This window comes from Corvus kubaryi, unplaced genomic scaffold (genome assembly GCF_017639235.1).
Source record: "Corvus kubaryi isolate FWS band 111438036 unplaced genomic scaffold, C.kubaryi_AGA036_p1.0 133, whole genome shotgun sequence".
NCBI lineage: Eukaryota > Metazoa > Chordata > Aves > Passeriformes > Corvidae > Corvus > Corvus kubaryi.
Window position 1 is genome coordinate 2250780 of NW_024580667.1, and position 14293 is coordinate 2265072.

Genomic DNA, 14293 nt, shown 5'->3' on the forward strand with positions numbered 1-14293 from the left:
GGGGGGTGGTGGCAGACAGGTCTGTTTGACAGTCCAGAGTACGAGAGACAAGCCAGAGATTAATCTGGAAAAGTAGGTAATCAAATTAATCTGGACAAGTCTGAGATTAGTCTGGAAAATCCAATCAGTAAGTCAGGACAGCACGGCTGTACACAGGAGTATTTGCAGCATAGCTCAGGCAAGGCTGCTTGTGCCCAGGCCTGAGCTTCCATTCAGCTCCTGGGCAGAGGAGGGGGATGTCCTAGGTGACGTTTATTGGGACTCTTACAGCCCCTAGTAGTGACCCTGGCAGTAAGGATATAAAACAGGAACTTGGAATGTTTGAATGCTTTTCTGAAAAGTCACACTGTCCTGTTAGCAGATTGTCCCTCCCTTGATAGGTTATAAAATACCCTTGATATGTTATGAAATACCCTTCTGCTTCTTCTCTATATCCCCTTCTGTAGTCTCACCAAGATTCATTGTGTGTTCACTGTTTTCATCTGAGAATGGCACGGTTATGAGGGATGTAAAATGAAGGTGGTAGCTCCTTCCTCCCCCTTAAATGAAGTATGTACAGTATAGAAGTTGTAAATGCTATCCCAAGCTGGCCATGTTTTGGAAGGCTGTGCCTTTTAAAAGAGCTGGTACAAAGTTTACAATATTCTTTATTGGCTTTCCATTCCGAACAGCAAAGGAATTCAAATCTGACGATGACATTTAAAACGATTTCTTTTTAAATTCTAGTGATTGCTGTTGTATTAGTTGCTGGGTCTGTCACTTAACTGTGTGTCTGTGTTGCAGCTAAAGCAGATGGTACCAGGATAACACAAAGAATTCGAGTGGAGTCTCCTAAAGTGGATGCTGTCTTTGTTGGAACAGGAGACTTGTTCGCTGCTATGCTTCTGGCATGGACACACAAGCACCCCAACAATTTGAAGGTGTGGGAGAAGTTACTCATTTCTCTGCAAGTTTGGACCTTGTTTCTCTTGAGTTTTTTTAAAAACTTCTAATCTGTGACATTATTTAAAGACTGTCTTCTGTTTTGGCTTTTTTTTCCTCACCTCAGAGAAAAAGCCACAGACTTTCCCTTTTGCCAAAAGGGACATTAAACTGTCGTATTTCAATTAGATTGATTTTGTAATTTTGCCAAATAAGATGTTCTTCTCTCTAGAGAGACAGACTGCATGCATGTTTATAATTACGGTTTTTATCCTCACTTCATAATGAGCTTCGAAAATAATTTCTCAGATCTATTTTTCTGCTCCTTTCCCTTAAGGACGTAGGTATATGGTTTCTAATACCTGTTTTGGGAGAATTAAGTGAAAATTTATTTTTTCCAAACTCTACATTACATAGTTGTCATCCTGTTTGTTTTGTCAGTCATGTTTTCCTCTTCATAGCAGTGTTTTTGAAATAATATTTATTAATATTAAGTACTATTAAAGTAGGCAGCTGAAGTTTTACTAAAACCTGAATATGTTGTGTTGATGCAGGTGGCATGTGAAAAGACTGTGTCAGCCATGCAGCACGTTCTGCAAAGGACCATTAAGAGTGCAAAAGGTAAATTCATCCAGACCTTGCTCCTGTTTTCTGCCTGGATTGGCATCAGAAGAAATATTCAAGGAGCTTTCTGGGTTTCCTGACTAAAAGCAGCCCCTCAGTGCAGAAACAGGCAGAGACTTTACAGAATGAGAGCTTGGTAGTTTTGTCTGCTTGTTCCTATTGTGTCCTCCAAGCCGATTTTTGACAAGAGCCGACTGCAGATGTCACTGTTTAGCTTGTGGTGGATGACAGTCGTGCTGACTGTGCCTGACTCAGCTCTGCAAAACCGGCAGAACTTGAAAAAATGCTGAGTTTGGTGTGCCACAGAGCTCCTGCTTCAGTGTAGCTCACTCACTGTCCCTCTGAGTGTGTATTTAGCACTGAGAGGGGTTTATCAACTAATAGTAGTTTCTTTGCTGTGTTGGCCATGTGGGGAGTGATTTTTTTTTTTTTTTTTTTTTAGCTTCTCTTCTGTTGGAGTTCCCCCGTCTTTCAGTTCTTGAGGAAATCTGTGGGTTCTCTAAGCTGTGTGACTTCCTAATTAACAGCAGAAACTTATTTCTTTCCTGGAGAGAGGTGTGGAACAGTGGTGATAAGAAATCACAGTGCTGACCTGGATTTTCCACTTTGGAAGCCTTTAGCAGGGAGTAGTAAGGGAGACTGGGGAAGGGAGGAAGGTAGAAAAAATCGTGGGGTAACAGAACAATGTAACTTGTTTCTTTTTGTACTGCTGTTTTTAATGACATTGTGATGTCATCTTTTTAGTGCAAGCTGGAGAAGGAAACAAACCAAACTCAGCCCAGCTGGAACTGAGAATGGTCCAAAGCAAAAAGGACATAGAAAACCCAGAGATCATAGTGAAAGCCACCGTGTTATAAAGGCTCCACGTCTCCAATAACGCACAATGTATTGATGTCCTCATTTCTTTCCTGTAAATTGTAATATTTGCCTTAGATCTGTGACAGAAACCTGACTTTCATGAAATAGTGCCCAGCATAGGCAGATATCCACTCTCAAACATATGTGCTGGCCTTGCTCAGTTTTAAAAACAGAACAGTTAGTGTGCATTGAAGCATAGTCCCAGGTATCCCAATGTCTGTCAGATTCACTTACTCTGTGTGACTACCCAGGGCAAGAGAGCAATGTTCCTGCCTTGCCAAAGACTGTAGATGTGAATTTGCTAATGGAATGCTTGACTGACTGGAAAATGTATTTCAAGATGGCATCTAGTGCCAATGGAGCTGGCTCCATGCTCCCTTTTCCTGGAGGTACCTGGTTACCTACTGTGGTATTCAGTATCTCGGCTGCTATGAAACTAAGCAGGGTTAAATCTACACACACAGTTCTGGTTGTGTGTAGGAGTACTTTGAAGATGTTTGGCATGTTCAGTACTCTGAAGTGACCTTGAGGTGTCATTCATGCTACTGATCTCTGCTCCTGTTTCTTGTCCATGAACAGCTGCACAGTTTCAGTTGTCACAGGTTCTGGCTGCTTATTTCTCATGTCCGTGGGTGTCCACATGATTTTCCTGCTCCAGAAACGTCTTCATTAACAAGATCATGCCTGGTAGCACTGGTTAGAAGTGTGTAGTTCTACCTCCGAGGCCAGGTTTGATTCTCTGTTTATAACTAAGGGCAGAAGAGAAAGCAGCTTGTACCCTGGAAGTTGGCTGCCTTGGTTTGTTCATCGTGGGTGGATGCACTTACAAACTACATGGGCACTTCCACTTAACATTAGTAAGCACTGCTGGCAGGCTTAGCAATGAAGCAATATGGGAAAAGTAGTATTTTTTGTTTAGTAAGGTCTGGTAAGTTACATGTGTTTACCAAATGCAGTGAAACAGAAAAATTAACTTGTTCATAATGTCTCTGCAAGCAACACCAATAGAGATTACAGAAATGCATTACTATTACTATTATTATTAATAATACATCTTGATATCAAGATTCTGCTTGATAAGGCTTCAAAATGGGATTTTTAGTCATTTCAGTGTCCTATGGATCACAGCCATATACTGAAGCAGCAGGGCACGTCTGCTGACAGGTATTGGCCATTCACATTTCCCTAGGATTTCTGTATGGGATCCATGTTCATGCTTGTCCCAAGATGAGGTCTAGTGTGATGTTACATCCAAATTGAGTTGATGAGCTTTACTTGTTTCAGAATACATAAGGGGATGGAAATTGCATTTCTAATAGACTTCCTCTCCTGCATTTGGCATCAAAAGTGAAAAAAAAAACAACATTACTTGAGAATTTAAGGGAAAAAAATCAGCAGGAATTTATCTACAAAATGTGATTCTGCCATCACAGTTTTTAGTAACCACTGTCATGAAATGACTTTCTAGCAATAATAATTTTGGTGTTGTGAACAGTTGCTAAAACTAGCAGTCAGTAACAGAGAGATGAGCTCATGGCTCATACCCAACATGTAAAAAGTTGTGAACTACCTTGACAGTGTGTACAAGTATCTGATGGGAAGCAGTGAAGAGGGAACCAGGCTTTTCTCAGTGGTGTCCAGGGAAGTGATAAATGGGCAGTGGCACAAATTGAAATACAGGAAAATCCATTTAAACATTAAAAAAATAAAATTCACTGTGAAGGTGATCAAACACTGGTACAGGTTGGTCCCTTCCAACCTCAGCCATTCCATGATTCTCTGAGCACATCGAACTGCCTTTCTTTGCAGCCCTGGATTTTTAAATTGGTGTGCAGGTATTTTGTACTCCCTGGAACACAAACTTCCAGATGGGCTGGAAAATACTCATATTAATATTTTTCCCCCTTTTTAGATAAGCTGCTTGGGCAGCTGTGCCAGGAAGACAGTTACCTCTTTTGAGATAATTGCTTTCAGCAAAGATATTTAAATACTGTAGTTGGTGATGCATTTCAACAGTTGAACATGAAAAGGATTTTCACTGTTTCTAACATTGATTAACCAAGTGCTGCATGCCATATTCCAAACATAACTACGAGTTTATTAATCTTTTACAATTAGACTGTTTCATGTGGAAGTGTATAATCCCTACCATCCTCTTAGGAAGAAGGGATCAACACCCTTAACTTCCTTGCCTGTACAGACAATGGTCAGTGCCCTTTTAGTAAATGTGGGACAGCACAATTTTATTTTGCCATTAGAATAGACAGACTTCACAAGAGGATTGAGAGAAAGGCAAGGGATGTTTTCTCTGAAATAAAGAAGTTTGGAATTTGGGAAACTTGGAGCTACCTTGCAAACAAGGTTTTCATTGTCAACCATAATGAGCCCTGATCTTGACATAAAAGACAAAGCGCTATGTTTGTTGGAGCAGTTTATACCTGTCAGGTGTAATCTTTTCCCACTTCTTCAAAGAATGGATCAGTTCAGTAATTAATGTGTTCCTTAGAGTCTGTGACATATCCATGTTAAAACAAAAACAAAGCATATTCATACTAATGTGCTCAATTTGCAAAAGTTCCTATTCCACAGTAGCTGGATCCTGTAGCAATGGGCTGCTGGCTTCATCTGCTTGAGTCCCTGAGGGTTGCTCATGTGATAACTGCTTTAAACTCCCACTGACCTGATCGAAATTAGGTCAGGTTTATGTCTTCAGTGAAGAATTGGGCTTAACATCTCTTGCAAGGAACAAACATCAGAAATTATCTGTAAATATATTCTGTAGCTAATGTTTTGTAGCCACAGCAGGCTAACAGGTATTTTTGAATGTCAAAGTACACATTTTTATTTGTTTAGAGTTACACAAAGCTCATGTGCAGAACAAAATTCAAAGACTCAGCACAGTCCTGTTTAATATTTCATTCCCTCCTTTCCTCCTGCATATAATACCTGTATCTTTTTCTGAGTTCGTGCTGTCTGTCTGGTGCAGCTGGAAAGTGTCTCAGTGCCAGACAGTGCCCACTATTTATATAGGGGCTTGGAGGAGACTGACCAGCATTGTCTGATTCACTTGCAAACCTATAGTTAAAGATAAAAGGTTAGTCTAAACTAGCTTAGATCCTAACTCGTTACAGGAGAACAAGCACTTTAGCCCAGAGAGTGGAGTCTGTAATAATGGATAACCTTCTGTGGCCATCCTGAGAGCATGAAAGGTGTAACCCAGCAGTCCAGCACTCACCAGCTGGGGACTGGTGGCTTCACTGCCACGTGTGTGAGGTCAGAAGCACACGAGGCTTCTCATGCTGCAGCACATGGAAGCATGGGGGAGGTGAATGCTTTGTGTTTGTGTCGGATCCCTTTTTCCTGGAGTGGTTTGCAGTGCCTGTGGCCACTGCTCAAGTCCACCCACTCGTTTGCAGAGCCACCTATGCAGGAGAGACCAAAAGTTGTTTACGAACCATCTACTCTGGGCCTGGATTTAGTCTCTATGTGCTGAGAATTGAGACGTGCATAAAGACATTGAGCTAAAATCAGTGCTAGCCACACTCAATAGAAACACTTCAGAAAGCTGCAGTATGAATTGTTAATGTTTGTGTACTGATTTTTATCTCAAGTGGGGAGAAATCTATAATCCATGTGTTATACAAAAGAATTGGAGGACCAAGGTTTCCAGCTACTCATACTGCCTTTTGAGTATCTTAACTGTGTCTTGATTGGATGGTGTTAATTTGTTGTCTGTTGTGGTGATTGTATTGATTAATTTTATTTTAAAATATGTAGCAAGGAAGATTGTAATAAAAGCATCTACATTTAATATACTGTGCACACACAAATTGTTAGATCCTATTTTTAAACATGTTAATCATTTCAGAATTAAACAGCACAAGAATGGTTTGGTAGTCCTGCTGAATAAAATGGATGTAATTAAATTTTTTTCCTTAGTTATGTCCTAGGATAGAGAGAGGGTAGTTAATGGAAGAGAGCACATTTGTGCCCTGTTATCATCTTACTGTAAGGTATGGATGTGGAAGTGAGAAACATCCTTGTTGTCTTATTTTTCTTAAAGACGTTTCATGGGAAGAAGATTGCTGGCATTCTGCACCACTCCCTTGCATTCCTCTTACTTGTATGTGTAGGACCTTATTGTGTTGTGCTCTTTTTTCCTGCAAACAGGGTGAGAAGAGGGGCTTGAAATAAGAACCATAACTCATTTTGAGATCTCCTTCTTGTGCAGCATTTAACTACACTCCACTAAATTTTTACCTCACTGTGTAGGGTGGAGCATACAGGACTGTAGAGTGGGAAAGAAATGTTCCTCGTGTGGGAACAAGAGCTTCTGTCAGCACTCAGCAGTGTCCTTGCCAGGGTGGTGGCTTGCAGGAGGAGGAGAGCAGGGATCCAGGTTCAGGAGAGCAGAAAGTGCTGTGTCATTACACTTATGTCCACTGGAGAAGTTTCGTTTATATTTATACTAAAGAAAACCACCTCTCCTGAGTAAAGGTCCTTGCCCAGTTAAAGAGTGCTTTAAAAAGCTGGGACGTGTTGCAAAGTTTGGTCACTCTGGGACTAAAATGTTTCTTTATAAAAGGAAACTCGACCCCTTCCTTTCCGTCCCCTTGCAGCCGTACTGGCTTACTGACTGTAGTCATTCCATTCCTGTTAGAATCCCAGGATTAGATACCCAGAGAGCTGTTCTTCCTGAAAGCACATGTTCTTCATGTTCCTGGTAAGTGAGAGCCTGCCTAGCAGTTCTGTAGCTTTCTGAAACATGTCCATTAAAGACATTTGTCAGCCATGGAAACTAAGCTTAGAGATGTTCAGTCACAGCCCAAAAATAGCTCTTTCAAATAAATGAAAACTCTTGAAAGTGCATTATTTTCAATAAATGAGTAAACCAGCGAGTTTATAGATGCATGCAGGAGCAGATTTCAGGTAAATCCCCGAGGTTCAATCAGTCACTGGAGGAGTGTGCCCTGAGCACACTGCTGCTGTCAGGGCACTGCTTCAGGAGAGACCCAGCTACTTCTCACCATTTCCCAGAAGAGAGGAATGTGGTGTGGCATTCAGCAGCCAAGGAAAACTCCCATCTGCTTCACCAGGAAACCAGTGCCAGGTGACAGCCCCAGTGCCACCAGATTGGTGCTTTTGCTGCTCTGGCCAGCAGTGGACATCGAGGCAGATGGGACGCTCCTAAATGTGCACATCTTCCTGGCTCAGTGCCTCCACAGTGCAAATAATGGTAATAAATCCTCAATTTTCAGAGCAGTGAATAGGGCAGCACATTATTCAGAGAGAGAAAACCAGCAATATGAGAAGGCTGTGCCATATGTTACCACTGAAATCACACCTATTGCCCTCGTGGTTGCATTGCTGTTTAGAAAAAAATCTGTGTGTAGAAGAGTGTGATTTATGTACTCTTGTGTGTGTGTGTGTGTATGTTGAAGCTTTATTTGCAATGTGGTAGGGGTGGGAAACAGAATTTGGGGGGCTGGCTGAGTAGGCCTTCAGGATGTGAGCAGAAGGTCTTAAAGAATTATATTTTTATAGATTGTGCTGAAGCTTTGGGTCCCAGCCACACATAGCCTTTTCTTCCAGAGAACTGAAATGGTTTGGAAAGAGAGTCAGGTGGCTGTAATATAGTAGGGATAGTACAACCCCACCAGCCCTGGACAAACTGAATAACTTAATAAAAGATGCCTTTTTAAGTAATATTTTTTTAGTGCTGAATTGTTAAACAAAGAAATATTTATGAGCAAACTTTCTATGTACTTAAAAGTTTGTGTGGTGCTTTGTACTGACTAGGTGGACCTGTTATATGTTTACACATCTTAAATGATTGTCCTTGAGGTGTGTGTAGTAATTCAATGACTTCTATGCCAGAAAAACAATGAAGTTCTGTGTAATAGCAAATGATTTAATTTCTGATGAAACTGTAGGCTTTCTAGTGCTTGTGTATTTTTCTGGTTGGCCATTACAAGTTATATCCTTCCTGCAGTAAGGCTTGTACGCTTGATTGTAGAGAGAGGCAATAGGATGGTAGATAACCATTGTTTAAAAAGAAAACCCTAAATATTGCTACCTTATCCATTTTAAAATCAGGTAAGGTTTGTGGCATAAGCCTGAAATTTTGCATTGGAATCAAGTTTCAAATACATATAGGGTAGGTTAAAAGTTGGGGATGGGTTTGTTTGTTTAATTAAATAAGACTGGGAGGTCTTAAAAGTGCTTAATAGCAATATATACATGGACAAGCCAAGAGATGGAACAAAAATGGCTTGTTCCCATTGTATGAACCTGACCAATTAATTCATAGCTTGTGCTAAACCTGTACACAGACAGGTGAATAGACAAATGGGAGAAAGTAAAGATTTTTTTCCTTATAGATTGTCAGCTGTAATAGCGTGAGGAATTTTAGCTGTTTGTTCTGAATTCAAATTCATAAATACCTTCCAGAAGAGCTGAGTTACCAATAAAGTCCCATTCAGTCAAAAGGCAAAGCTGTTGACAGGGTTCAAAACCAGAGCAGGATTTTTTCATCTTGCCAAACATACTGAGTCTTTGTTTCCTATGGCTGGGAGACCAGGGCTAAAGCCCAACTGTCAAGATATATTAATTTTTTTTAGTTGAACTTTGGGGTCTGTCTAAAAAGTGCAGGGGTCTGCAGCATAAAGGAGTTTTTGGAGCATGGTCCTATGATAAATGTCATCACCTACTGCAGCAGTGGGTGATTTGGCAAAACTGAGCATCACTTGTTACATCCCTTTTAGTAAACGTGGCAGCATCCTCAGCCCTCTTGTGAATAAATCACCACTGCAAAAAGCAGAGGGGAATTTATCACGAGTTTTTCTCCCGAGAGTTCCTGATTTCTGGATGTGTTAAAAGAGAAGCACTTCTGCTTTGCTAAGTTAGCAGGAGAGATGTCACCGAGATGAATAATGTATGAGGAGGGAGGCTGTGGCAGGGAACAGCAGTGCTGGGGATATGTTGTGCCTGGCTTTTCCTCCCCTGGGAATCTGTGGGTGCAGTGTCCTCGTGGTGGTGGCAGAATGACTATTTTGCCTGCATCCTCCCGTGGGGGAAATGTGGAGGAGTTACTCTGAGCAAGTGGGGAGCTGAGGTCGGTGTGGAGCTGTTGGGTTTGTTTGGCAGTGCTGTACCAAGGCAGTGGTTCAGCACAACTCTGTGTGCCCCCAAAAGCCCGTGGTGTACAGCTGCCTGCTTGCCTGGCCGTGGTGTAATGCCCGTAGATTTCTTCTGCAGGCCATGGAGAACCAAGAGACTCTGGAAGTGCATTATTCAGATGATTCAGGCTTGGCTTTTGTGCTTTTGGAAAGAAAGGTAGACAATTAGTGGCTGCTGTGGTAGATACAACTCATCCATCCCAGCTACACCATAAAAGTGTGCCCTACCCTTCCTCTCCCATCATCTCTGCTGGCTCTGATTTCCCTGTCCCCATAACAAGGGACATGAAGGAGCTAAAATCAATGGGGAATTTATGCAGTCAAAACCACTGAAGTTCTAATCTGCTTTAGTTCTCTTAACCTCCTCATCCTGGGAACAGAAAAGTGCTTGTGCTGCTGCCAGGGAGGGTCTGGGACAATGCAGCTGCTCAAAATGGGGGAGAGTGGAGTTGCCTCTTTCCCTGGCAGTGAGATGCTGCATGAGCAGGGCCTAACTGCAGAGCCGCACTGTTAATGGTAAAGAAAAGAAATCTTTGTGAGTGAAGTGCTTGAAAGAAGAGCTGGAGATTCAGTAAGTCAGAGTTTGGTGTTCTCAATCCACTCCATCCCCTGTGTTGCAAAAATATTATAGCACTAAAAAAGTTGGTGTGGCTGTTCTTAATGATCTCTGTGATGCTTGTGCCTAGCAGAGGCGAAAATAGCATTCAATAAAGCAGTGCTCTAACTAGGGAATGTAATAAGAAGATCCAGGTGGAGAAAATGTCAAGTTTGTTTTCACAGCACTTGCATGGTGTCAAAAGTTGTCCAGGTCTGGCTCTTTTCCTTCCTGCCCCCTTTAAGAAAGGAAGGAATGACATGAATAAATCAATAAATAAATAAGGGCAGTTACCTGGGAATTTATGTGGCATTGGTATTCATTTTCATGGACAGATTGATAAATCTTTCCACACCAGAGGTCTCTGGTTCCCAAGGGGTTTTCAGAGGTGTGATAGAGCCTGTCACAGCTGGCTTGGAGCACAGTTCTTGGGACTCAGCTGTGACAGATGGCATTGGGATGCCACCTGCAGGCACTCCTGTCCCGTAGTTGGTACAGCACAGGTATTCACGTGCCTGATACGTGCTAGATGTGAATCCTTGCCTTGGTAGGGAAGGAAACTTGGGCTTGTTGCTGGAGCTGCAGTGATGGGAGGAAACCCTCAAGAATTCAGCACCATCCAGTGATCCTGCCATTTGCTGTCAGTGTTAGTGCAATGTATCCCCTTTCAGTGTTGTTTTCTATCTGGGAGATGGGAGGATGGCAGCCTCCACATGCAAGTGTGTGCACTGCTTTAACATGCTTTTATCTGGCTGAATGTGAAAAACTAATCAAGATTGTTAAAAATGGAGGGGAAGGATAGCTATGAATTTGCCTAGGACCTAAGTGAGTAGAGAAACGATGAAATTTGTCTCTAATTCAGAAATAATTCAGTATTGACCAAATGAGTGCCGTGTCTTCAACGGGCAGTAGCACCTGGAAGAGGCCAATATTTAGGGTTTTTGCCCAAAGCACATTTAGCCCTGCTCTACTGTTTAGTGAAAACGCCCAGTGCAGATGCCACCAGAGCCTCATCTCGTGGAGTAATGCTGTAATAAAGAATGTGGTTTTCTTGTGCAAGTCTTGACCTCTTCTTATGAAAATAACACACAACTCAGTATTTTCATGGTGTATAAGTGAAATGTAATTTTTTTTTCAATAAAATACATTTCCTTTCCTAAACGTGGGTTTCTGGTTTTTTCCTTGGTGATGTTTCTCTTTCAACTCTAATGGAGCTTTGGCCTTTTGTGTCTTCTCCCTACATATGTGAGCCACAGTTCTGTGCTCTTCCTCTGAAGCCTGACCTCGCTTCCAGAAATCACATAATTCTTTTTCCTCCTGAGCTCCAGAAGGAGTTCTCTGTTCAGCCAAGCTGGCCTTCTGCTCCATGTGCTTGACTACAATGGAATTGCCTGCTCCAGTGGTTCTAAAAGGTGGTTCTTAAAGTCTGACCTACACTTGTGGGCTCCCTAAACCCTCAAAGGCAGATTCCAAGTGTACTCTATAAAACAGCTCCCTGCACAGCCTAAAGTTTGCTCTCCTGAAGTCCAGGGTAGCAACTCTGCTGTCCTTTTTTCTCATTACACTGAAAATTATTTACTCTGCCATTTCAAGATCACTGTGGCCAAGGCAGCCACAAACGACCACATCCCACAGAAGTCCTCTCCTGTGCACAAAGAGCAAGCCTAGGAGGGCATCTTTCCAAAGTGTCTCACTGAGTGCCAGTGATAAGAAGTTGCCTCCTACAAAAATCAGGAATGTCCAAGATCTGCTCATCTTAGCAGAATGATATTCCCAGCTGGTGTCTGGGAAGTTGAAATCTTCCACAAGGATGAAGGTTACCAGTCCAGAAATTTCTCCTAAGTGCCCATAGAATAATTCATTGATGCTGGGCCACCAGTAGCACACACCCACTACAAATTCCCTTTCTTTTCCATCCTCCTCAATCCTCACTCCAAGGCTCTGAACCACATCATCACTGACTGCAAGGGCTGTACAATCCAACCTCTCCCTTACACCACACCTGCCTCTCCTGAGCCTGTAGCCTCCATCCCAGCACTCTCAACATGGGACTCGTTCCAAGTCTCACCAAAACCAACAATACTGGAGCTCTGGGAGCTGCCCAACACTTCCACTTCATCTGTTTGTTTCTCCTGTTTCTCCTACAAACAGAGCACCTGGGGAAGGGTCTGAAAAGATTAGAATATTTTCGGGGAGAGTGCTGAAGCTGCTTCCTCTTCACAGCCCTGTGAGAGTGAGGGGTTAAGCCACTCAAAGAACCACTGTTAAAGGGGTTGACAAGAAGCAGGGTTTAATATGAATTTATGAAAGTGCAACTTTTATAGAGTTCAGTGTCAAAATCAGTGTTGGATGATTTACACAGATACCAGATATGCAAAAGGGTAAGGGTGCAAAGGATATGGATACAAAAAGATAAGGGTGCAGAAGGGGTCAGCAGCTCTTAATCATCAACTAATTTAACATTTATAAAGTGACTCAATTGGATTAGCTCCAATTATAACAGTCACTTAATTATAGATTCATGATAACATTGATACCATAATCAATTCACATGGATGCACACAGGCAAAGAGATGCATACATCTGTCTTTATACAGAGATGTGTACAGAGCTCTATCCAGCCCCATCCATCTGTAGATGATGCTCAGGGCTCCATCCAGGCTGGGAGTGTTCAAGGCCAGGCTGGATGTGGCTCTGAGCAACCTGGTCTCGTGAAAGATGTCCCTGCCCATGGCAGGGGGTTGCAACTAGATGATGTTCAAGGTCCCTTCCAACCCAAACTGTTCTATGATTCTATTGTATCTATCTGTATTTATCTATATCTGTATTTATCTACATGCTCCAGGGGATGTGTGATGCAAGACACTTGGCACTCACTTGTCCCCCGAAAAAAAAAGGAGTGTCCCCTGAAAAAAGGAGGTCACTGGGGCAGTCAGGTCTTTCCCTGAGTCAGCCAGGAGAGCTGAGAATCAGGAACTGGGTGGAAAACACTGCCCTTGCTGTCCCCCTTGTGACAAGTTTGAACGCTGCGGTGGTGGTGCAGAGACCAGCCAGCCAGGGGGAACAAAATGAAAGGAGGAAAAGACTTCGGAGGTGGGTGTGACTCCGGGGAGAATTTTTGGATGTAACTCATCTTCTGAACAGGGAGTTTACCTGCTACAGAAAGGTCACATTCTGCCTTTGAGCTCTGCCTGCCCTGTTGGTGCCCCGGGAGCACTGCTGCAGATGAAGGAGCTGGAATTCTCACATTCCTGTCCCAGCCACGGAGTGTGACTGCCCAAAGTCCAGCCCTCTCCATGGAGCAGGCTGGTTATCCGCTGGTGGGTTTTTTTCACCCTGTTTTCCTCTGGTAAATAAGCTTAGTTGCAAACACAACAGAAGATCATTGCGGGCCACATAGCCAAGGGGAATTTTAAGGAAATAATAAAAGCTACTACCACCTCCCTATCCCCTTGGCCCCCTTTAATTCCAAAGACTAGCTTGAATAATAAGCATAAAGAATGAACAGAAGGGTAATGCACAGCATTGGCAGCCTTTTGATTGGAGCTGAATTTTGAGTCAGGTCCCACAAGCGGCTTCAGGAGGGCTGGAAAGCCACGGCATTATTCATAGTGCTCATTAGCTGCCTGCTAGGACAAAGGCAATTAAATCTGCTGTCAGCAATACCTCAGCTGCAGGGAAACCAGGAAGGGATTTAACATCTCCCTTCACTGGTACCAGCATCCAGCACTTCACAGCTGGGTCCCAGGTGCTGCAGGCAGTGATGCAGCATCAACACACCCAGGTGCCTTCTTCAGCCTGGGCTCCTGCAACTGGGGGTTTGAGCTGTGCTGTTGACCAACAAGGCTGTTTGAGTGCAAAAACCAACTTTACTAATGCTAGTAAAGGTTGAGCTTTGTGTTTAATATTTAAACATGGTTTGCTAAATCACTACTACAAAAAAACCCCCAGGTGCCCTTGTCAGTAAGAGCAAACACAACCAAGTAATCTAAGGCACACTTTTAGAGGTCACCTGTGTTATTCCCTGGATCTGAATAATTCATCAGTATTGTTGAGGATTTTTTACCCCCTTGGCACAATTCAGGTTCTTGCAGCAGAGAGTTAAACAGCAGCACTG

General features: G+C 42.7%; 1 long non-coding RNA gene across 1 annotated transcript; it reads left to right on the forward strand.

Annotated features, from left to right (window-relative positions):
* The first annotated feature begins 765 nt into the window (after positions 1 to 765).
* LOC121667429 lies at positions 766 to 11337 on the forward strand. The gene is made up of 3 exons (XR_006017067.1): positions 766 to 920; positions 1476 to 1542; positions 2290 to 11337. It is a non-coding gene; the product is annotated as an uncharacterized LOC121667429 (long non-coding RNA).
* Positions 11338 to 14293: the final 2956 nt, after the last annotated feature.